Source organism: Xiphophorus couchianus, chromosome 7, assembly GCF_001444195.1.
Source record: "Xiphophorus couchianus chromosome 7, X_couchianus-1.0, whole genome shotgun sequence".
Lineage (NCBI taxonomy): Eukaryota > Metazoa > Chordata > Actinopteri > Cyprinodontiformes > Poeciliidae > Xiphophorus > Xiphophorus couchianus.
In genome coordinates, this window is record NC_040234.1 from 8269838 (window position 1) to 8295215 (window position 25378).

A 25378-nucleotide genomic window follows, 5' to 3' on the forward strand; every position below is an offset into this window, starting at 1 on the left:
AAATGGAGTTTGTTGATAAATTTGAATCTGGGAATGGCCTTACACCAGGTTTTATCTGTACTGGTTTTGATTTTGTGGATGGAAATTTGTAGGTATTTGTTGCGGTAATAAAACATTTAAAGGAATTAAAACATTTAAATCAATATCTTCTCTGTTGGATGTCTACGCTGACTTCAACAAAAATCCAAAAGAACATTTTGAGAAGACAGCAGAAGAGAAAAGAGACATTTCCATCTAAACTGAGGTCACAGTTGACCTGTACTCCAATGTTCCAGTCATCCTAATTGATTGATAAAAAATGTTGTTGAAAAGACGGACACAGTTCATAAAATAAAATTTAAAAAAAGACGTTATTGAACAAAAAAATACTTTGGAATATAAAAATTGATTTGTTGGGTACAAAAACAGTAAGATTATTGAGTCTATATAGATTTGATCAAAATGTAGAACAGAAAGTAATCTGTGTAATTAGAAAACAGCAGCATGCTAAGGTCTCATCCTTGTGGTACCCCACAATCCATTAATCTATTTGTATGATTTGTTCTTTAAATTGCCATCTATATTATTTTTAGGTCTCAGGAAATGACTGAGGGATGAAGAGACTGATGTCTGGTTCTTTAGGTTCTGACGGGTCTGCGGTTCCTCTCCTGACCCATTCTGTCTGATATCAAACAACCCACTGTGCGCCACTGAATATCGCCGATATATTTTTTAATGCCGCTATTAAACTTCACTCTGGTTGTTTAGCCTGGAATGTGTGTCTTCCCACTACCGTCTGTATTTTTGCCAGAGGTTTTGCTTCTAAGGACGGTGTTTTATCGGGTGGACATTTTAAAAAGACGCGGGTTGGTAGCAACTCACCGCGCCTGCGTAGCAACTGTCTCTAGGTAACCATGACAACAGCGTCAGCTCGTGGGGAGGCGAGGAGGAGGTTCGCATTTAGGTCCCGAAACGACAATTTAGCTGACCCTAATATTTCCTGTTTTGTTTTGGTCGTTATTATTACACTTATTGTCGAGATGTGTGGGATAGGTGTGTCTATCAGACATTTATAGCAATACGGAATAAATCGCTTCCCGTATTGGACAACAACAACCGCCTGTCATTTTAGCCTAGCTTAAGCTAACCTGAATATTTACAACTCTCTTGTTGCTACACTGACATTACTTACCTTTTGTCTTTCAACCACTTTGAAAAGCTTTTCTTCGTCTCTCCAACATCTTTATTCCTCCCCTCTTCCGTTTTCTGTTTTGTGCCCTGGTGTTTTTTCTGCCGCCCCATCTTTAGCTCCCTGTAGTCGAGAGCATTACTACAATTCAAATTTAAAAGAAAAAAAAATAAACGCGCCTCAGCTCATTCTCGAAGGGCCGCTGCTCAAGCTACATGGGAGGGGAGAGCGGCTGGCAGGAGGGGAGGGGCGCCTGATCAGTGCTGTTCCTCTGTTATTGATCATTTCATACACAAACAGCTGTTCAGTACATAAAATGCTGACTAGAAAAAAAAAATCCCCACATCGTTTTTGCTCCCCGTCTAGTGCAGCGCCCCCTATGCGTTGCATACACTGCATACCTGCTTTTTGAGCCACTGGTTGTGACAGACCTATGCAATAGTAAACATTGAGACTTTTCTTTAACAACAAAGGTTTTTCTTCAGTGTTAACGATGGTCAGTGATGTCGGAAATGATTTCACTGGACTTATTTCGAGCAGTTCTTAAAGATAGGCAACAAGATTCTATGAAACAGTGTCATTGTTTTTAAATTGTTTTATACTTGTGCATATGTATTAATTGTTTTTATCTTGTAACCAGGTTGCTATGTATTGCAAATTCTTGCTCAGGTCTGTCTTGAAAATGAGATCTACAGTACAGACCAAAAGTTTGGACACAACTGTGTGTCCAAACTTTTGGTCTGTACTGTAGATCTCAACGGGGTTTACCTGATTAAATAAAGGAATATGAAAAACAGCGTCTTGCAGTGGACTGTTGGGATATTTTAGTTTTTTCCGTTGTGGTTGTGTTCGTACTCCAGATTTGACCGTAGGTCTTTTATTTTGTTGTGAAATAATAAAGTGCAGGTTTTTTTGTATTTTATGTATATTTAATTACAAATTGGTCACTTATTTCATAACAGCGTACTGTACTATGTTTTTGCCTTGTGAAGGACTTTGAACTGTCTTGTTGCTGAAATGATCTTTACTAATAAACTTCATTTATTTGTGTAGATAAAAAGCTAAACTTAAATCAGTGGAAATATGCAAAGAGGTCAAACAAGATTAAGATTAAAACTCGCTGTAAAAAAAACAACAAAAAAACACCTGTTTTCAGTTAATGCTAACGTCAGGTGACTGAGGAGAAACCAGGCCAGAACATTTCCTCCTTTCGGGATCCGTTCCAACTGCATCAGATGGACCTGCATTGATTAGATCTTTGAATGAAAAACAGTTCTCTGTTTTTTTTAAAAATTAAATCAGGCAGTATTGTTTAGCCAAGCTCAATGGAATAAATCCTTAACCACTGCACATTTTTATTACAGGTGGTGCTGGCACAGGAAAAAATCATTTAATCAGGGCAATTGAATATGAATCAAAACGTTTATTGTCGACTGTGAGTCGATAGTTGCTTATCAGAAGTGTTGTTTTTAGGTAAAGGAGCACATGTTGTGTAAAAATGTGATGGCTGATATCTGTTATGTTCTGGGGTTCTCTGGTTCTCTTGGTGGGGTTTTTCTGTGCGCCTTTTCCACCTCTTACCACCAGATGGCGACAGGTTCCGGTTGGAGTGCGGTGGTGTCATCATCATCCTCAGCTGTCATCGATTACCCTCATCAGCGGACCATACTTTAGGAGTTGACCGCCAGTCCAGCGTCGCCTGAGTGTTTGCCAGTCAAGGTACCTCTGAGCCCCCTTGAGCCCTGTCTCTGTGTTCCTCGTTACCTTGAGCCTTCCAGTGATCCTCTTTGTGTTTCTCTGTTGCCTTCAGGTGATCCCTTTGACACTCTGGACCCGTTGACCAGATCCTGGCAGTTTTCCTGGTTTCAGAACCTCCCTCGTGACGCCGTGGAAAATACCCACTGGTTGCCCGAGTTCCCAGACTCACCTCTCCGTTGTTTTGCAAGTATCTCCTGGATCCCACGGCTGGCGGTCGAACCACTCCTCTGTGTCTCCATTGCACCCGAGCCTACCTGTCCGTTCTCCGCCGCACTCCTCCATTGTTCCTGGACCCACTAAGAGACCGAGACCCTGGACATAATCAGTTATCCTCCAAGATTCAGATCCAACCACCACAAGTAAGAACAACCGGTGTTTTATCTGAGATTTCCATGTTCCCACAACCCCTGAACTCACCAGTCTGCTCTTTCCCCTCGCAGTGAACCACTGCAGCCTGTTACCGTTGATTCCCTGGACCAGACCACCTCGACACTTTCTGATAATTGTGTAATCTTAATAAATCACTTAAACTGATTCCAACTCTCCTGTCTTGTGTCCTGCATGTGGGCTAGAAACCTTAAACCCATCATGACAATATCTGACATCCGAGAGATAAGTTATTGTCACTTCCTGTTTAGTAGTGAAAGATTAACAAGAACTTCCTGTAGGGTTTGATAGACATGATGTGTTGTTATGAAGAGTTAGATGATCCCATTTGATCATACACACAGTGAAGAAGTAGGGATCAACCAATAATTCCAGTATTTTCTGAGAGACTTCATCATCATGTCATTTATGTCACTTATATGTGAATCAAAGTGTAAAAGTAAGAAATCCAGCAGAAAAAACAGGTGACTTCCTGTTGGAAGTGGGTGGGGCAGAGGTTATGTCATCAGTTAACCATGTGAATGTGATGAGGGCTGGTCTATAATGAGACATTGAAAGTCTGATGCAGCTCTGACTTTGTATGTGGAAGTTATTGCACCTTGATGTTTTATGGCAAATAGTCAGACTTTGACACTAAGCCACGCCCACATGAAAAATCCTGTGATAACTGTTTGACCTTCAGTGCCTCAAGGTTATGCTGAGTGATTCTGAAGTCCGTATCTCAAAAGCTGTAGGATGAGTTCGATCAGATGAGACGTCTATAAAAAAGAGGAAATGGCGGCTTTGATCCAAAATGACCGTCTTCCTGTTGAGTTTGGACCATGGCTCCAAGAGACGTTTTTGTAGGTCCTGACCAGATACACATGTGTACCAAGTTTCATAAGTCTGGGTTGAAGCATGGCTTGGAGCTGATGTTTTAAAAACTTCTAGGGGGCGCTGTAGATAAATTAGGCCACGCCCACCAAGGATTCTTATGGATTCCTGTCTGGGGCTGGATAAGGATCCATCCCAGTAAGTTTGGTGCAACTCAGCTCAAAACTGTGGAATTTAGAGCCAAACATATGGCAGCGGCGTGACCTGTCACTTCGCTGCGTCGCCATGGCCACGCCCTCCATTGAAAACTCTTAGCACTTTAAAGCAAGTGAGCCCAATTGTTATCTGTCATTCAACACAAAATCATCTTGATTAGGTCAAGAGAGCCAGAGATAGCGCTTTCCAAGAAAAAAAAAGGCTCTTCCTGTTCTGATGGGGCGGGGCTTAGACGTCAGACTATGACGATATAGGATCACCAGGCATCCAACCAGGATCACTCTTGCCAAGTTTGGTGCAGCTCGGTCGAAACATGTGGAATCTAGAGCCAAACATATGGCAATGGCGTTACAGGTCACTTTGCCACGCCGCCACGCTCCATCGAAACCAGTCAGGGTTGGAATACACAACCACTTATACCACAGCATGTACAGAAAACCACAAACGCAAAAATTCAATCATGTAGAAATCTACTGTTAATGTCTTCATGTTAAATAAAAAATATTACTTAATATTTAAGTATTTAGTCATTATTTCAGCTTGACTCATTCAGAACTGTTCTTATCGTTTCCATAGCAACGATCAGAAGCAAGACCTTGCCCCAGAAGTCCAGTGAGCTCACTGATGAGGTCATAGATGACATCATGTACATCACAATAGATCAAAGAAGTTCTAAAGATTTAATGTGTTGCGCTCCAACATTGAGCCCAAACAGTTTTCAGAGACCAGAAGCCAAAATGAAGATTAGTGATCGTTTTAGAACATTTTTGGATAACTTCCATCTTCATCCAAAGGCGATTGTGGAGAGGGAGGACCCACTAAGCCCCATAAAGATAACGAAGAACATGAGACGCTTTGAACGAGACTTCAGACCTGTGGCACACCTTTTTAAAAACCTGTCTGCTTTGTCCAGCTGGCGCTCTGTGTACATGACAGCCTGTTTTTTCTGTCTGTACATGTGCACAGTGTGGTTTAGCTGGACATTTTCCTCCATCGTGCTCCTCTTGATTCTCCAACTTTCCATAAATTATCTAATTTCCAAAGGCTGGAGGATCACGAGGAGCATCATACCCGACATGTGTGAGCCAGGGGAACATCTGAAAGGCACAAGTGTCTTACAGATGGTTCACTTGGCTTTCAATTCTGCTCAGAAAACCCAGGAGCTTTTTGGAAACATGGCCGACACGCTTGAGAAGATCAAAAATCTGTGCATTTGGGTCCGGCCAGAGCCCACAGTAAAGATCTACGTGGGACTTTGGCTGGTTTTGATCTTCTCATGCGTGTTGCCATACCAGCTGCTGGGTTTTATCCTAGGTATTTCTGTAGGGATCAAGTTTTTCATCATTGACTTGATCCTTGAAAGGTTCCCAAAGCTGCGGCAGCGGTTTAACACCCCCTACAACTTCTGGGCTAATTTACCCACCGACCTGCAGCTGAGGGAGCCCAGAAACACCTGGTGGAGCAGATGGATTGCCACGGCAAGGGCCCGATGGAGCACGGCCCGAAGGAGCATTTCTAATGCTCTTCTCGGTGCCAGAGAGAGACGTTTTCTCCCTCAACGCTGGAGGAAACGCTCTCGTTTCATTGGGACCTTGCAAAAGTGGCGATGTCGGGTTAGGAGAAGGTAGCGGACCAAAGTGTGTCCCAGGTCTGTCTGGACGACGGCAGCAGCTAGTTTTGGAAAGGCGTTTCAACGGCAAGGAACAACCGGCGGATGTCTTTGGGAAAAGGTAAGAAATGAAGTCACACCTGACGTTACGGTTTCTCCAGCCCCTCCTCTTCAACATGATCAAGGAGCTTTTGGAGAGGAGCTAAAAATAACGAATTCGGAAGATAAAAAAATCCCAGAACAGATTATTATTGACCATTTGAGGCTGGAGAAATCTGACTGGGACTGAACATTTATCTTGATGTGTTCAGTTAAATGAAATTATGGGATTGAAAGTTAAAAAGATTTGACAGGTTTCCTGTTTGCAGGTTTCTCTCCGGGTGCTCCGGCTTCCTGCCACAGTCTGAAATTAAGATTGTTTAGTTAATTGGCCTCTAAATTGTGCTCAGGTGTGATTAAAACATTTCTTTTCTTTGAATAAGACATTTGCCTGGGTCTGAATTCCTGCCAGGATTCTTCTGTCTTTATGGGGTTTGCATTTTTTCCAAGTGCATTAGTGGGTTCTCTCCGACTTCCTCCCAGAGTCCAAAAAAAATGACTGTTGGTTTATTTGGCTTGTCTAGTTGACCTTTGCCCCCTCTCTTCAAAAAGTAGTTTTCTGTTTGCAGGTTTCTCTCCGGGTACTCCGGCTTCCTGCCACAGTCTAAAATCACGACTTTAGTTAATTGGTCTCTATATTCTGCTAAGGTGTGATTAAAACATTTCTTTAATTTTCTAAAATGTGGATTGCCACAGCAAGATGGCTGCCCCTTGCTGTGGTAATCCATCTGCTCAGGAAGGTGTTTCTGGGCTTCCTAAGCTGCAGGTCGGTGGGTAAATTAGCCCAGAAGGTATAGGGGGTGTCAAACCGCTGCCGCAGCTTCGGGAACCCAGCCTTGGCTCTTATGTCTTCATGGGGATTGAATGTTCTCCAAGTGGGGCCAAAACTATCCATCCATCCAGCAAGGGGGCAACGTTGGTGGCGCAGGAGGCGCATCCCTGAAGGCCGGTCCGGCGGACAATGTCGGCGCAGGGGCCGGACCACCTGGAGGCGACGAGGGAGCCCTGGGACCACCTGGAGTTGTCGAGGGAGCCCTGGGACCACCTGGAGGCGACGAGGGAGCCCTGGGACCACCTGGAGGCGTCGAGGGAGCCATGGGACCACCTGGAGGCGACGAGGGAGCCTTGGGACCACCTGGAGGCGACGAGGGAGCCTTGGGACCACCTGGAGGCGACGAGGGAGCCCTGGGACCACCTGGAGGCGACGAGGGAGCCTTGGGACCACCTGGAGGCGACGAGGGAGCCTTGGGACCACCTGGAGGCGACGAGGGAGAATCAGAGGGAGCACCAGGAGGCGGAAAATCGGAAGGCCTTCCATTGAGGAAGCTGAGCCTGAGGACTCTGGGTTGGGCTCTTCAATTTCTGGGGACGAGGTCGCCGAGGTGGTTAAAAAGCTCCTCGGTGGCAGGGCCCCGGGGGTGGATGAGATTCGTCCGGAGTTCCTTAAGGCTCTGAATGTTGTAGGGTTGTGTTGGCTGACGCAACTCTGCAATATTGCATGGACATCGGGGGCAGATCCCCTGGATTGGCAGATTGGGGTGGTGGTCCCCCTGTTCAAAAAGGGGGACCGGAGGGTGTGCTCCAATTACAGGAGTGTCACACTCTTAAACCTTCCTGGCAAGGTCTATTCAGGGGTCTTGGAGAGGAGGGTGGAGGCTCTCGCTGAAGCGGTTTGCAGCCGAGTGTGAAGCGGCCGGGATGAGGATCAGTGCCTCCAAATCCGAGTCCATGGTCTTCAGCCAGAAAAGGGTAGAGTGCCTTCTCCGGGTCGGGGGTGGAGGGGTGGGAGTAGGAGGTGTCCTGCCCCAAGTGGAGGAGTTCAAGTATCTCGAGATCTTGTTCACGATTGAGGGAGAAGAAGGGAGCTGGAGATCGACAAGCGGATTGGGGCAACGTCTGCCGTCAAGCGGGCGCTGTACCGGTCTGTCGTGGTGAAGAGAGAGCTGAGTCAAAAAGCGAAGCTCTCGATTTACCGGTCGATCTACGTTCCCACCCTCATCTATGGTCATGAGCTTTGGGTCATGACCGATAGAACGAGATCACAGATACAAGCGGCCGAAATGGGTTTTCTCCGTAGGGTGGCTGGGCTCTCCCTTAGAGATAGGGTGAGAAGCTCAGTCATCCGGGAGGGACTCAGAGTAGAGCCGCTGCTCCTTCACATCGAGAGGAGCCAGTTGAGGTGGCTTGGGCATCTGGTCAGGATGCCTCCTGGACGCCTCCCTGGTGAGGTGTTCCGGGCTCGTCCCACCAGGAGGAGGCCCCGGGGAAGACCCAGGACACGCTGGAGGGACTATGTCTCTCGGCTGGCCTGGGAACGCCTCGGGATTCCCCCGGAAGAGCTGGAAGAAGTGGCCGGGGAGAGGGAAGTCTGTGCCTCCCTTTTTAAGACCCTACCTCCAACCCAACCCAACCATGGATGGGTGGGTGGGTGGATGGATGGATGGATGGATGGATGGATGGAGTAAAAATATTGTAGTGATAGTAAAAATAGGTAGTAAATTCAAGTCTAGGATTCATGTATAAAGCCTGTTTTATGGCACATTTCAGCAACAAGGCAGTTCTTGGTGCTTTACATCACAAGTCATAGAAATAAACAACAAAGATAATTATCATTTTTAATCTGTTCTTCGGGTTCAAAATGTTTTTCTATCCGTTTATCTTCACAATTTCTTCTGTAGAAATGTGATTATAAATGCTAACATTTGCATTAGATGCTACATGTTTAGCATTGAGGCTATTTTAGGCTAGCATAGCTTTCTGACAGGCTAACTGCTTTTAGCACAACTTGAACACACTGGTCTCTCCCAGCATCCAATCAGATCTTGGCGCCGCAGGCCCAGGTAGAGCAGCCTGCGCCCCTCCACACTCCTCCTCTTCCTCACTCACACATTTATCAGATTTTGTCATTTAATCTGGTGATAAAATAATTTAAACCGGAAGAATCAAATTCACACTTATTATCATTGATTATTATTATTGTTATTATTATTATTATTACTAGTATTGTTTGTTTTGATCGGCGCTTTTCTCCACCAGGTTTCTTCAGAATAATTAAGATGTAATAATTTAGATTTTTTTTGCATTTTTTTATCTGACATATTAATAAAAATCTGGATGTTTTCAGGTTTATTCCAGTCAGGTGATTTACCTGCTGGGTAAACAGAAACAAAATCCTGACCTGCCTGCTGGGACGAGTTTAATGTTCACTGCAGTCCAATCATGTTAGAATAAATGTTTTTATTAACCATAAATTTGTTGATTTATTACTCAATTGATTGATTGATTGTAAATCAAGATTTCCTGTCTGACTGATGGATGTTTCATCATTTTGGTGTTTCAATGTTGGTGGTTCTGTTGCTCCGGGTCAGGGCCGTGCAGAGACCTATGGAGGGGCCGGGGCTCAAATTTAAAAAAGGGGCACATTGAACAAAAACTCCGTACAACAACATAGCAACAACCCATATTAATCAAGAATCTAATTGGTTCCTACTGTATCATTGCCATCATGTGGGGAAATGCAAAGCAAATCTAGTCTATATTTTCCCCAACAGGTATAAAGTTTCTGTTTCTGCTGCTGACAGTCCTGGAGATCTGAGCTGATCTGAGACTGTAGCTGTTAAACAGACCAGAGGAGAGAAGGTCAAAGGTTATGAAGTTATGAAATAAGAAAATTTGCTGCCATTTTACTAATTAAGCCCTAATAATATCTATTTAACCTCTAGAACAACCTGGCTGCAGACTGATTTATAGATCAAAAAGCTCAAAAGGGTTAACTCTATATAATAGTTTCATGTTAAACTTCTAGATCTAGAATTATAAGACTGGGATATCAAGGCAAAGAAAACTCAATAGCTGCTGGTAGGGGCCATTCAGGGGCCTCCAGACATTCAGGGGCCCCTAGAAATGGTTTAATTGTAACACAGACTGTAGATCTAAACCTGTAGCATCATTTATAGAGAATGACAATGTTATTACATTTTATTTAATGCATTCAGCTGAGAAAAATAAATAGTACATTTAGGATTTAATTAGGACGTTTACTTTGTAAAGGTTTAAAGAATCATCTTGATAGTTTGATTGTTGCGTTACCATGGCTACAATATGGTGTAATCTTTGTGTTTGAATTGGGTTTGTTCACAAATGCATCACAGCAAATAACCAATAATCAGTGATTGATTTTAAACTGGGCCAACAAACCTGGTCTCCCTCTCACAGATTCACCTGATCGATATTTCACAGGTCAAAAGATGTAATTGGAAATATACAAATCTTTTATTTCATCTCAGTTGATTACGGGTTGAATTAAGTTACTTCCTTTAATCCGCATTGTTGAGAAGGTCATTAACCAACTTTACAATTGCTCTCTCTGTGGTATAAACGACCAGCCTTGACATTTTAGATACAAGCCTTAAGAAAGGTGTCAGGTCTTCCTCTCTGCATCTTTCTTCCCCCTCTTCTTTTCTCACTTTTATTGCCTTTCTTCTCCCGAGCTTTCTCCAATCCAAATGTCATTCTGTCCCCACCGACCTGTTTCTTTCTCTAATTCACTGACCTTCAAACCCCCGTCTGCACGTTCCCTCAGAGTTCAGAAGGCCCACTGAATATCACCCCCAACCACTTAGATTATACTTAACCTCCAACATGAACTCTGAAAAGTCACATTTATGTCAACGTCAGTATTTCAAACGGAGAAATCAAAGCAAACACCTATGGGCTCTATTCAGTGATACTGTAAACACATTACAGCTCACCACATCCACTCAAAGGCCAGTTTCAGTCGACTCCATCCCCTTCGGCTGCAGCTTAAAGCTGTTCATTTATCTGTTTAAGTTGCTCTCTGTTCTTCCTTCCAATTTCCAAAAAACAACCTTTGTCTTGGTATATAAACTGAACCTTAAAGCTGCAGTATGTAACTTTGATTAAAAAAAAGCTTTTATACTGTAGACCTACTGCCTTCTGCAGAAATACACCGCTCTGTCAGAAACAACCAATCGCGGTTAAGAGGAGGGTCTTGGCGTTGTCAATCAACCTACCTGTACGTGCTGCTCACAGCTTCCCCTTTGCTCTCTACTAGGCTACAGTGGATTAGCAGTATTCCTGTAATGATAAGTTGTTTCTCCATAATTAGCACATTGAGTAGCACGTACACGAGCCTGACTGACAGCGCTAAGACCCACCTGGTTTGATTTGGTTGTTCCTGGCAGAACAGTGTTTTTTCTGCAGATGGCAATATGACTACAGGGAAAGGGTGGAGGAGTTAGTATTTCCTCATACATAATGACAGTTTTAATTGAATTGAAAGGATTTAAAATGTAAGGAGGACTGACATTCTTACCGGAGACATCAACTTTTTTGCAAGCATATCACTATAAGACTTTAATTTCAGACAACAGCTAAACTTGTCTAAGTTAAGCAAATATCTATTCCAGGTATGGGCCAATCACAAGACAATTATCTCTATCTTAAGCAGGTCCATAACACGAAACCTTTCTAATGATTTCAGAAAATTTATTTATTTATTTATTTTTGGTATTTTTTACACACCTCCACTTAAGCATGAGATAGTTTGCATTTGCTCGTTTCTGAACTGAACACGGTGGGTGTTCTCTTCCTTTTGTCAGTGAAAACTTTTACCATTAAACTTTGATCCTGTGCTGAAGAGTACGAACAAATTGTAACGCATATTTAAAAAAAAACCTGTCAAAAAGAAATGCATTCTTCCTCTTGTTCCTGGTAGGGATGTACCAATCCAATCCCAAGTCAACCTGGGACCCATGCTCAGTTTGAGGGACCAGTATCGGCCTCGTTGACCGCACTCAAACACTGATACCTACCGTTTCCTTATGTCTACTATTTTACTTCACCTCCACCTACGAAAGCTGCCGTTGGCGACTGATGAAACATTATCCACTTCTCACAGCGACAGTCTAATTTCACTTTGAGTGAATTTGTTTACCGCCTGCTGAAGCTGAAGCAGACAGGACCAAACATCCTGTCTCTTTGTTTCTCCTGTGATGAAAACAATGTCACCTCCTGGGCCATCAACCTTTTCTTAAGTGGTTTCTTGTTTATTGTAATTTGTAGTCCTGTCACTCCATATTGGATATGCTTTCTCGCGTGAAAGATCACATTAAGACACAACGGATATTAGCTGGTGTGTTAAGGTGTTGCAGTGCCTTGCAAAAGTATTAGCTTCTCTTGAATGTTTTCACATTTTGCAAGTTTTAACACACTTTTCAGCACACGAAAAAACTGTCAATAATATGTGAGGTAGGAGAAAAATGGCTCTGTAGTTTTCGTTTTCTCTCTTACAAAAGGAAATCCTAAAAATTGTGGCATCCTTTTGTATTCATCCCCTTTCACTCTGATGCACCAAAATTAAATCTGGTGCCAGTAGCTACGTCAATGATAAAAGTGCATCCAGCTTTGTGTGATTTAATAGGTTTGTTAAATTATCTTGAACACCATCATGCTGTGGGCATACTTGTCTTCAAGAGGAGCAGTGTAACGGGTTAAACAATTGTGCATTATTACACTTTGAGATTGTCCATCCAATAAAATACATAAAAAATTATGACAGCAATGTGACAAAACACAAAAAGTTTTAAGAGGTATAAAGATATTTCCAAACCTGAGCATTCAGTACTTTAATGTTCACACTGAGCTGTTTCAGGGGTCTAACAATGTCTTTGTCCCATATTAATGCTAAATGACTCATAAGAATCTAAGTCAAGGCACATTGTTTTTTCTCTAAAGAAGAGTGAGTTTAATAAATTAGAATTATGATAACCTGTTAAAGCCTTTACCTCTCCTTTTTTTTTATTTTACTGTCGAACCAGAGTGCTGATGTTACAATTTCCAGTGCGGCTAATAGTGATATATCCCTTAAATAGTCATCATCTTAAACTTGCATGCACGATTAGACACTGCATGTGAATTCCTCCAGGGAGAGAGAGAGAGAGAGAAAAAATTGTTTCATGACTTCAGTGGTATGAGGTAATATGAGATCGTGCATGTTAAATTATTAACCATAAAATACAGAAAAGACTTAGTTTGGATTAGCAGGAGAGAGACAGTCTATTGTAGGACCACTATATCCCAGACCTACTGACACATTGGAGACAGGGAGGAATTGGGTCAGGGCTTAAATGTATAAGGTAATAGATGGATACAGCAGAGATTTATGTGTGACTCCCTCTCTCCAGAGAGAAATAGAGAGGAAGAGACCGACTGAGAGAGGAGGAGAGAGATGGGCGCTTGGTGCTGGGTCTAAATCAGACTGTCAGTTGGTGCTAAATTTTTCCTAAGGCGACAGAGGGAAGAAGAGGGATAGAGGGTAAAGAAAGCAGAGCAAAGGAGAGAGAACTGGGACATGAAGAGAGAGTGGATGGATTGTGAAGGTAGCGTAGAGACTGGAGGAAAGAGCAGAACGGGGAGTTTCACTGGGCAGACCCAGCCCAGATCAGGAGGCATTTAGGAAATGCAGCTTGGCTTGTGCCAGAAACAAAGTTATTTCAGGGCACCTGGTCTCAAGAAGAAAAAAGACGAGTCCACGTCTGGGGTGGGTGGAGTAGTTATCTTGCAGGTGGAATTGGTTTGAATGAATGGACTTTATTAGCCCCAGAGGGAAATTCACAATTCCAGCTTCCTCTTCAAGCTTGATGATGTGCTTCTGTGCAAGACATTTATTGTGAGAAGGCCTGATTTAGGCCTACATCAATGTAGGCACTTGTGTGTGGCGCTAGCTGAATGTGGGGTTGTTGTGTAGTGTCAAGTTAGACAAACACAAGAGAAATGGAAAACATTCATCCATTGTCTTTACCTTCTTATCCTTCCAGGGTGGGTCACTGAACGAAAGACGGGGTACACCCCGGTGCAGGGGAAAAGAAACATTTGACACAAAATGTTGATAATTTATTTCCGAGATTTGTTACCAGTGAAGTAGTCTCAGGTTCATCTATTCATCCAACCAGCCAGCCAGTCAACACAGGGAAGAAAGGCAAACTATGGAGAAAGTTTCTGTCTTGGTTTAGGACCCACAGAGAATCCAGTTACGTCCAAATTCTGTTCTGTTCATTCCGGTAAAATCCAATCATGTCTTGATTCAGATCCAATTACGTGGAGTGGAACTTAATTCTAATCATAATACAGTTTGATCAATATCTGTTCGTTACACAATGTAACAAGTTATCTATCTATAAAGTCCAAAGGATTGTATCGGGCCATTAACTTTACAGCAGTCCAATCAAGCACACGGCGCCAGTGGACAATTGATTACATCAAAGGTATTATTATTAAGTAAATTCAACGTATCATCTACAGCACAGGTGTCAAACTCCAGTCCACTGCCCTGCAGATTTTAGATGTGCCACAGGTACAAAACACTGGAATGAAATGGTTTAATTACCTCCTCCTTGTGTAGATCAGTTCTCCAGAGCCTTAATGACCTAATTATTCTGTTCAGGTGTGGTGCAGCAGAGGCACATCTAAACGTTGCAGGACTGCAGCCCTTGAGGACTGGAGTTTGAGACCCCTGATCTACAGCTACTTCTCAAAAACCATTACTGTAGCTGCAATGAGATTTTGAATAACACATTGAATTAGTTTAATTTGTTAGGTAAATTACACAAAAACCTTCCTAACTTTGTTAAAGCCAGCAGCAACGAGAGTCATTGGCAAATAAAAACAGCAACTAAGGTTTGCTGGAGATTTAGGTTTGCTGGCCTCAGCTGTGTCCAATGACCTTCAACACTGATTGTCTTTTTTTATTGCATAGTAAAATTCTTTGAGGTGTTTTCAAAGTCTTCATAATGTATTCTGAGTGGAACCTGATAAAATCAATGCAAGTCAAGGTCTTCCGTGTAAAACCACATGGGTATTGATCAGTTTGACACAGGCCTGTATGCGTAATCCAATGCATCGCATCACGTACAATATCCAGAGCAACATAAGCCAATTATTAATATAGCTGGTACATCCTCCTTGTATGTTATGTTCTGGTCTTAACATGAGCAAAGTGTACCTTAGCTGACATTGACAACCATTTTTCAGCTGTTGGTCATCAAACATGTGTCAGACTGTGGAGTTGTTAGGCTGTTGGTTTTTAACATGTTCTTGTGATAATTAATAATAATAATAAAAAAAACAACAACATTGTTAGTCATTGAATGTTGATGACAGATTTGAGGTTTAGTCTTCAAAAAAAGCCTTTTATTTAAACATCCTAGAGAAAGGCATATATTGTAAAATTATTGATCACCTCTGGCCCTGAAGACTTGGAGGAGGTTGCATTTAATTTATGTGACAGTACGAGAGGTCACAAGGTCATGAGCAAGTGTTTGAAATAAACAACACTGAGAAGTTGCTCCTTAAATGATTCAACTCCCACTGTGAATTTGGCCAATTAATAAACAAATACTTGATTTGTTATTTTGCAACAAACAAATCAAGTAGGAATAATTTAAATAGCTCAGCGCAACTGGTGTGACAAGTTTGTTTTCCTACTTCAACACAAAATGCCTCATTTTATGACCACCACAGTCTCAGTTTGATTTAACTCCTTCATTGAAAGCAACTTAAGTAATTAGTAGAGCTCACTTTTTGGCGCTATGGCCTGCCATAAACTTGATTCATCTCCTTGGAAACCTTAGAACCACTTCTCGCGGGGAAGGCTGCCAGCGCATTAATATCGTTGGGTTTCAGGGGTGCAAATACATTTTTCAATGTCTCAAAAGAGTGTGAGGCCGTTGACTCTGATGGCGACTGAAAACAAGCCTTGTTGGGGAGATGAGTTAATGATCATGCTCTGTTGCGAAGCCAAATGATACCCAGACTTCAGTTTCCTTCTTGCCATTTTAATTAAATCCATCCTGTCCTCCACATGCTGCAGATTTATGGTGCCAGAGGAAGCTTAACAACTGCAGCATCACCAAGCCATCACCATGCTTTATTAAAACATATGCTCTGTTCAACATATGCTTCTGATCCATACTGATTTTTAATTCATGGATCCACAAATACTTATCTAGTAATTGTACAGTTGTGAGTTTGATTGCAATGTCAATGTGCTCCTATGAAAGGCCCCAAGTTGTTTAGGGACACGCATATAAATGTTAGAATGTGTGACTGAGTGAATGAACATATAATTGTCTGTGTTGCTAAAAAGTGCTAAATAAGTTCAGCATACCTACCATAATTTTAGTTTGAGTATGGGGCTTACTGTAGAAACTGCTGCTTTCATATCTTCTGCCATGACAACACACGGGATATGGAAACGTTTCTGTTAATGAGATTTAATCATTTCAAGACTGCAGCAGTCATTGAAAGAGAGATGTATGTTTGATTTTTGGAAAAACAATGTATGATATTTGTTTTATTTACCAAATTATTACTATAATAAATAATTCTTGATCTGATCTGAACAATTTTTTAATTTTGACAATAGAGCATTTTTAAAACTTTATGTAGAACCAATGAAAAAGCCCCATTATATACAGCACCACAACCCCTAGGTCAAAGGTCATTTTCCATCATTGTGAAAGACTGTATCTGGCGTGTATTAGTACCAATGTTTGCGAGGTTAAACTGCTGATTTTCTTTATCTTGTTTCTAAAGCATGCTCTACTAACACAGGCATGCTTCCATACCTAATGAGAGTTTCATTTGGTGTCAGTGACTACTGAAGGCTGCGCTAATGATGACTTAAACTGTGTGCCTTCAGCTCCGGTCAATAATTCAAAACAGCTACGAGTCACTTCACACACTCCAATTAGAGGCAGTTCTTGTATTATATTCATATAAATGATGTTTGTGGGTTATTTGCTTTGTGAGAATGTAAACTGCATATTTGGGAAGAAAAGCCAAGACTCCCTCGAGATGTACGAGTAACTTCTGATGTAAGGATTCGGGGTTGAAGCAGGGCAACCGTGCACTGATCATAAATTTCCTGGAAGCTGTAATGTGTTCTGGCATGACTGAGCATTATTTTCTGTGGGTGAGTGTAAGTGCATACAACTGCTAATGAAAGTATTGAAATTACCATTACCGTGTAATGACTCGCCACTTAGAGCAACTTAGTTTTTCACAGGCTCTGCTTTCATCTTTAGTAATATAGATATTTCCGTGTTTACTTATGAATGAGTCTATATAATCTCCATACAAGCCGTGAGGAAATTGTTCATGGATGGAGAGCAATCGACGTAAAGTCCACCAGCATTTTTACTGACGACTTCAGCAGCTGTTTTGTGTGTTTTGTTACAGTACAGACCAAAAGTTTGGACACACCTTTTAATTCAATGAGTTTCCTTTATTTTCATGACTATTGACATTGTAGATTCACACTGAAGGCATCAAAACTATGAATAACACATGTGGAAATATGCACTAAACACAAAAGTGTAAAACAACTGAAAATACCCCTTATATTCTAGTTTCTTCAAAGTAGCAACCTTTTGCTGTGATCACTGCTTTGCACACACTCTGCATTTTCTTGATGAGCTTCAAGAGGTCGTCACCTAAAATGGTTTTCACTTCATAGGTCAACCTGCCCTGTCAGGTTAATAAGTGGGATTTCTTGCCTTATAAATAGTCATGAAAATAAAGAAAACCCATTGAATTAGAAGGTGTGTCCAAACTTTTGGTCTGTACTGTATGTTAGCCACTTTACATATCATGAATGTTGCTTGGTTTTTAAAAAAAGGTGTTGTTTTTTTTTGTTCAGTCTGTCAAGTAAAAATGCGGATTTTGGAAATGTGTGCTTTGGGGAAACTTTAGAGTTGAGGTAAGGCTGAACTTATTGTAGGAAAAATGCAATGAGTCTACTGTGTACAATTGTTCTAGCCATGCAGATAATGCTAAGAGCTGAGTTAATTGTAGCCTTTACAGAGAAATCTGAATTGTCTAAAATTTGTGTTGGCAAAGCCAAGGTGCCTAGTTATTCTAATAATACCTAAATTTACACTAGTGGTATATGTTTGAAATTTTCAAATTTATAATCTCAAATCAATTTAACATTTGATTGGCAGTAAAAACATAATACATTTTTTGTACAACTGGATTTAAATTCAGGTTAAAAAAAACAACACAAAAAAACAACTACTGTCTGCCTTTTGAGCAATTCTGTTATGCTGCAAAGTGTTACCTGTAGGTAAAATGTGACATTAGAATAAATATTTCTATCATATAATATTTATCATTACACAACTGAAGAGCACAAAACAGAGACGATGCTAAACTGAGTACTGTTGGTGTTATTGTAGGCAAACAGGTGATTTCTGTTCCTTACTTGCTGTAACAAACTGCTGCTGTGAGGAAGCTCAGCTGTGCAGGATGGACACAAAGTGAATTTCAACATGGGTCAGCAGACACGTAATAGAAGACGGATGGACACGGCCAGGGCTGGATTTGTTCTAGGAAACAGAAATCCAAACTATGCTTGGCCTCTCTTGTGAGCACGCACACACACCCACACACACACACACACACACACACACACACACACACACACACACGCACACACACACAAACACACACACACACACACACACACATTGGATAAATTTACAGAAGCATTAAAAACAACAAAAACCCATATTTTTTTTATTCAGCAGAGTTTCTGTTTTCTCTAAGGTCCTAACCAATGAAGACACAAGTTTGATTCGTTTCACACTATACTGTGTCAAACGAACCAAACCCTTAGAAAAAACCTGTTCGGCGCCTCGCCACTGGAGGAAACAACACGACAACCTCAGAAGAAGACGTGAGCACAACCTCCTCCGTCACAAAATGTAAACGAAAATGGAGTAGTGTCAGATTTTAGCGTGGGATTTCTCATTTCTCTTTGATTTAAAAAACCACAAGCCATTTCTCCTACTACCTTCTCAGCTGTTTTAGTTGTATTTACCCAGAATGCCCTGCTCTATAGTCTGCTTCCTCCTTTAGGAGCGGTCTCTAGATTGCTTGGCATGGACCATAGTTCACTTTTTTGGTCCACATCAGAGCTTGTTTGCGCATTCACACCTCCCCAACCGGACTTTTCAGGCAAACGAACCAGCGTTTGATAAAAGTGGATTAAACAGGGCCAGTGTGAATGCACACCATGTTTTTGTAGTTAACTGTGCAAGCTTTTTAGAGCGACATCTTTTGTAGTCTTGCGCATTAAGGAATAAGAGGTTGCTAATTACAACCTTTCCACTGCTCCATGGTTCCATGGCAGTAGCTGACCAGCAGCTGCCTAACCAAGTCATTATCTTCTCATCCACTTGGACTCAAAGTGGTGCTTAGCTTGTAATCAAATGCATCACAGGAGAGTGGGACCCTTTTCTTTTTAAATTTGAAAAATTAACACGAATCTTAAGAATTATACTATATTTGTTGAAACTGCTCTAGCTGTCAGAAAAGCACAAAAAATGTTCAGCGCTGATCTGATCCCAGACACGCTCAAAGGAAATCTGTACATCTGCGCGTTTGATGTGATAAAGTTGCGGAGCTGGATGGGTCTCCGCGCGCTCGCTGTTTACTTTGGTACCATTATCTTTTATTTGTAGGCCGATTGTGTCGCTTGGCGGGGAATAAATGGGCCGTAAATCAGAAATGTGTTTGTGCATAGGTATGAGGGAATTCACACGCATGCACAAACACAATAAACGTGCAGGTGGCGCTCACAAATACAGGCAAACTCTTGGTTTACTGCGAGGATCTGGCGGAATAATAATAAAGAAATAAATAAATAAACAAAAGTGGCAAAGAATGAGTCTGATGCGTTCATTACCAGCTCAAAGCATGAACACAAATCCACCATGTGAATATGCACATTAGAAAATCAGCCACGGCGAGGTTCACTCGTCAACACATTTGAATATGCAAATGTTTCTTGGCACAAAAAGCTTTGACAGGCTGTTATTGCATGATTCCAGTGGGTGCAGATACAACGGGCTCAAAGGATATTACAGGAAGAGCAAGAACGGGGTGGGGGACGGGGGAGCCATCCCAGACAGTTGCTGGGTAGATGTGTGCTTGCTGCCTGCATTCATCCATCTGTGGGCGCATGTATGTGTGCATTCACAGAGGAATTTTTGCGGTTCTAGAGGTGCTCTCTGTTTACTGCCTGTCAGAGTCAGGGATATGCTGGCGACAGAGGGCATGAAAACACGCCGATTGTAAAACCTTCAAAAACAGGTCAATCTTTTCTGTTTGGACATTAGATTGTTGAATCAAAGCGTGGAACTTATTGAATCCCATGAAGGCTGGTCTAATACAAACAAAACACGTGAGGAAATTTGCTTAAATTTCCACTGTACACAAACTCATTTCAAACATCACCTCCCAGTTTAAACGTGGCACTCTTTTGTTCTGCATCAGGTGTGATTTTGCACTGAGGCGGAATCGGGTTTTAAAACGGATCCAACACTGAAACCAGAATGAGAAGGACGCTGCTGTGAAAAATGAGATTTTCTTTCATTTTGAGAACAAACGAACCCCCCAAAGAATGAATCAAACCTGCCCCAGTGCATCCTGGATCAAGGCAGAAGTTACACAGCATTGAGCTTCTTGTCCATTTAAATCTTCAATCCTCCACCCCCCCAAAAAAAACAAACAAAACAAACCATAAAAAAGAGAATAACAGGTTCATGTTCACATTAATTTATTCCATACAAAACCAACCTGCTGTGCGTATATGCATGTGTTGCTTTGTATTCAAGGCAGAGTGTGGGGCATAATTTGACCAGTTGTCCGTTTCCTGAAGGACTTTGGTGTTTAAGCTCCAGTTAGGAAGCTCACCGTGTGTGCAGAACCTCCTGATCCGTTTCTAAACCATAAGCTGGTTCTCATCATCTGTGTTTGTTTAACAATTGGCGCGGATTTAAACGGCGAGGTAGATAATCCACCCTGATCTGCTGGTTTGTGATTGCCGCTTGCTCGGTCTGCCCCACACATTTGAATGTTCCTGCGAGGGAAAGAGACCACACCTGTGCAAACCCAACGGCGAGGAGGCAAAGGGTTCAGTTTATATGTAAAGTTTGTGCAACCACAGGCTGCAACGGACAAAATCCAGCTGATTTTCTAACAAAAAACCCCACAAAAAAACCAATAATAAAACGTCCTCGCCGGTTACACAAGCTGTTGTGGTTGCAATGTCGATTGGATCTGCGACCATGCCAGCTGGATTTAATGTCTGTTGAAGTTACTAATGGCTTGTTGAAACAAAAGTGGGACATAAACCCCCCCAAAATCTCTATGAAACAGAAAACCAGCTCACAAACAAGGCAGTGATGAAAATTGCCATGCATCCAAAGTAAATACAGATCCTTATAAATCATGCATTTTGTTAGGGCAGCACAGCTTTATTTTTTAAATTTAGCTATTATAGATAGATAGATAGATAGATAGATAGATAGATTTCTTAGTCTAAATTTTGTGCTTGTCAGTGGCACCATGACCCTCCTGAGCTGCTGTGAGGAAATCAGAAAGCACTGAAGGTCAAATGATAATTTTGGGGAAGAAGCGAGCGAGAGTACAAACAAGAGAATGAATAACTCTCCTATGTGCGAGTGATTTTGTAAAGGTCGGGGAAATTTTAAAAAATCAGCAGGGAATGAGAAACTGCACATGGCAGTTGTTGAAGACAAAATATTTAACCTCTGCTGCCCAACTGTTGACTTTAGATTAATTTTAAAGTATGTCTTTTTTCCACTGTCCAGCGTCTTTTTATTTTACTTTTCTCTTTTTTTTTTTTTACTTAACAGCTGAACTGTAAAGTTGTATGTCCTCTGGATATAAAGTTACATTTAAAACATTTAAAATGTGAATATTGCTCTTCAAAACAAAAGCACTTTCTGATTAAGTGATTCAGAAATGCAACACCAACTGGTTTAAAGTCTTTCTGTCAATTTTCTTTAAAAAATATACAATTATTTGTAAAAAATCAAAACAAAAAAGACAAAACCTTGAGACACTAAAGAAAGCCACAGACCAGATCCATCTGAGATGCTGTTTGACTTGCCAACATCTTAGTTTGAATCGAATGTTTTTATAAAATAAAAACGTCAAATGTTAATGTGCTGATTTGATTTGAAGTCATAACCAGTAGCAATAATTTTTTTAGACAGACTACATGACATGTCAACTGTCGGAGAAACTTGACTTGTAAATAGTGACTTAAATATATGAATAAATGTTCTTCTACAATGAAACTGGCCGTAAGATAAAATCATTTAATTACACTTAGTGGGTGTGTTATAAATGCTATTTACAATAAGGAACCCCCAAAGATGAAACGCTGATGAGACTTAGAAATGTAAGCTGGCAAAAAGAGATTGCTGACTTTGTAGCTGCATCAGTGATAAAATCCTCCCTGTCAGCATTATGAGGGAATATTCCCTTCTTGCATATCACATCTTTGATGAATTAATGCGTTGCCTCGATACATTCCTAGAGCAAGTAAAGAGAATGTTAGCTACGTTTCTGGAGCTGCACTGGGAGACTGTGTTCAGAGAGAGCCATGTGGGTGGAGAGTCTTTATTAATTTCTGTTAAATGTTGCTTTTATTATTGTAAACGTCTTAGACTCCCCATTGTAGGAGACGGCAAGAACGGCTACTTTTCTGTGAGTGACTGATGAAGTGAAGTTCACTGGTGTAGCAATCACAGGAAGAAACCCAAGTGGGTTTCAGCTAATCTTGGAAGGAACAACTTTCATGGATTATTTACAACATATTCTGCATTTTCTTCATTAGCAACCACAAAACCTGGTTTGCAAATCTGGACCAGTCAGGAATATTTTGGAAACACAAATTTGACAACCCCCCCTCCCACCCAAGCTTTATCATTCTGTAAATAAAAAATAGAAAGTTAATGCATGCTTATATCAATGAGAACAAACTTTAATATCCAAGCCTCAGTGGACCAATAAATGTTCAGAATGAAGCACCTGAGAAATGATTCCCAGAAGAGAGTTTCAATGTAGGCCGACAAAATGTGCGCGATATCCAAATACAATATAAAGCGACAAGTATCAGCTCAGATCCTGTGAAGTACATCAGGGGAGCAAGTCTCTTTATCCCATCTCTCAAGGTCTCTTTTTGATTTATTAGTGCTTGCATGTGCCTCAGAGGCTTCCATATTAATGACTAGCATTATGATAATGGTGCCATAAAAGAAAACTGCTCTGCAGGTTTCATGGACTTACTTCATCAACCTCTATCATCTAGACTCGTTGAATAAAGTATTGATGATGCGTAGTCACTTTGCGGGTGAGCAATGGTTCTGGCGGTAGAGCAGGTTTTTTTTTTTCTTTTTACACAGGCATTTAAAAGAAATGATGTTTGTTCAATAAATGACCAAATGCGTGTAAGAAATCTATGAAGTAGCTTATTGGTAGCTTATGGTTTTACTAAATTTTGACTCTACGGGAGCCATTTTTTATGTTTCATTTTTTAGAAAATAAAATCATCTAAGTAATCAAACTAAGTTCTTAAAAAATTACAGAGACAGTGTTAGACCTATGGTTAAGGAGCTTTGCTTCCAGCTCCAGCTCTAGTGCAGTGCTTCTTCTTCTTGAGTTTTGTTGGCGGTAGGGAAAAACTGTTAGGTGAGCATTACTGCTAGCGCTGTGCTAACTTCACCTTTATGCTGGAAGCTGCTCCTACAAAACAAACCAGTTAATTGGAGTTCAATCACCACAGCAAATTACAGACAGTTAGAACATTTAGCAATACCTACATCTATTAATATCACTATGACGTAATTTTAAAAAATGGAACATCCTGTAATCAGCTTGTCCACATAAGACTTTGGAGGACTCCTGCCTTCCTTCTGACTTGAAAAAACACCTGAAGCTAAGATGAAAAAAAAACACCAATTAAAAAACAAGCCATCACAATTATTGCATTCACAGCGTAAACAAAGGAATAACATAATGTAAGCTTACCAGATGTAACAAAATGAAAATAATTGTCTAAAATTGCTTTTTAAAACAGTGTACAAGTTAGTTGTCATAAGGCATTTATTATTTCCACTGGCAGAGTTCTTTCACTTATAACATGGGAAAAATGTCTTGTTACAAGTCAAAAAAATCTGCCAGTGGAACTAATGAAGCCTAGGCGCAAATTCAAACTGGAAGACTCTTTTATCCCCACCGGGACTCGTTAATTGAAGCGACCTGCCCACAATCGTCGACCTATCAACGCCGGACCAAGCCACGTCACGTCCAATCACCGACCAAGTCCCAGCTGATAAGGACCTTCATTCATGGTGTCCTTCGCTCTCCAGCCGAGCTCAACCCACCACCACCCCTTCTCCTCCCCGCACCCTTCTTCAACCTCCACCACCAGTGCCGGGCCCCGGGGGATGACGTTCCTAACAGCATCGGGGATGCTCATCTGAAGCCTATCGCTAACGCTGCGATAACCGTTATCCCCAGCCGGGGCCCGAGCGCCAAAGACTTTAAATTCTGTTTGTCAATAAACTCTTCTAATTGTCTTCTTATCTCCGTCTGAGTCTCTCCAGATTGAAATACATTTTTAATCAGTATTAAGTAACAACTGACTTACAACAAACTCCTACAATTTGCTGAAAAGTTACTTGTAAGTTAGTTTTGCCTATTTCCAAGTGTACCAAGACATTTGTACGAGAAACCAGACAAAACATACTTGGTAAGATTTTGTTTTTGCAGTGTATACTTATGTATTTCGCACTATTAGATCACAATATTTTATCTCCTCATCAAACAGTTTTTAGCCACATATTCCACCAACAGAAACGTTGCGACTACAAACCCTTAAAACAAAGTACCTGCAAAATATTACTGCTTCAACTGCATCTTCAGGGACTTCATTTTATTTTTATTTTTTTAAAAGGAAAAGCATATTTCCCCATTTGCTCATACGTTCACATTAAACATCGAGGCCACTGATGACTCGCCCTCCCAGAAGAGAACACATAAATGTCAAGTAACAATAAAGGGAGGAGGATACAATACCCTTACCCTCAATACACCAGAACGGACAACAATGGTCTGTTGGTGTCTCTACCAGCCTGAAAGGTCAAGAACTGCTGAAAATATGTTCCCAGATGTCGGGGTAGACTGATGGGTGATAAATATTCTAAAACAAAGCCCCTGTTTCTACAAAGCCATACTACCTACACACACACACACACGCACATGCATGGTTAGGTGGTCACTGTAAATGTCATTACAGCTGACAGGAGGGCAGCCAATTTATTGAAGGATGCTCATAGTGCAGTGTGTGATGGCTATAAAGAGGCGTCACCCTCAAACAGAGGAACCTCTGAACTTCAAGGCGGACGCCACCGTGGGCTTTCAGGGCCGTG

General features: G+C 41.4%; 2 long non-coding RNA genes across 2 annotated transcripts; one reads left to right on the forward strand and one right to left on the reverse strand.

The window, feature by feature from the left end:
* The first annotated feature begins 2026 nt into the window (after positions 1-2026).
* On the forward strand, positions 2027-3460 carry LOC114147696 (uncharacterized). Its single transcript, XR_003596103.1, has 2 exons — positions 2027-3285; positions 3367-3460. It is a non-coding gene; the product is annotated as an uncharacterized LOC114147696 (long non-coding RNA).
* A 5290-nt stretch (positions 3461-8750) lies between these two features.
* Positions 8751-12799, reverse strand: LOC114148352 (uncharacterized). Its single transcript, XR_003596257.1, has 3 exons — positions 12789-12799; positions 12280-12282; positions 8751-8844 (listed from the first exon to the last, which is right to left on the reverse strand). It is a non-coding gene; the product is annotated as an uncharacterized LOC114148352 (long non-coding RNA).
* Between the last annotated feature and the right edge of the window lie 12579 nt (positions 12800-25378).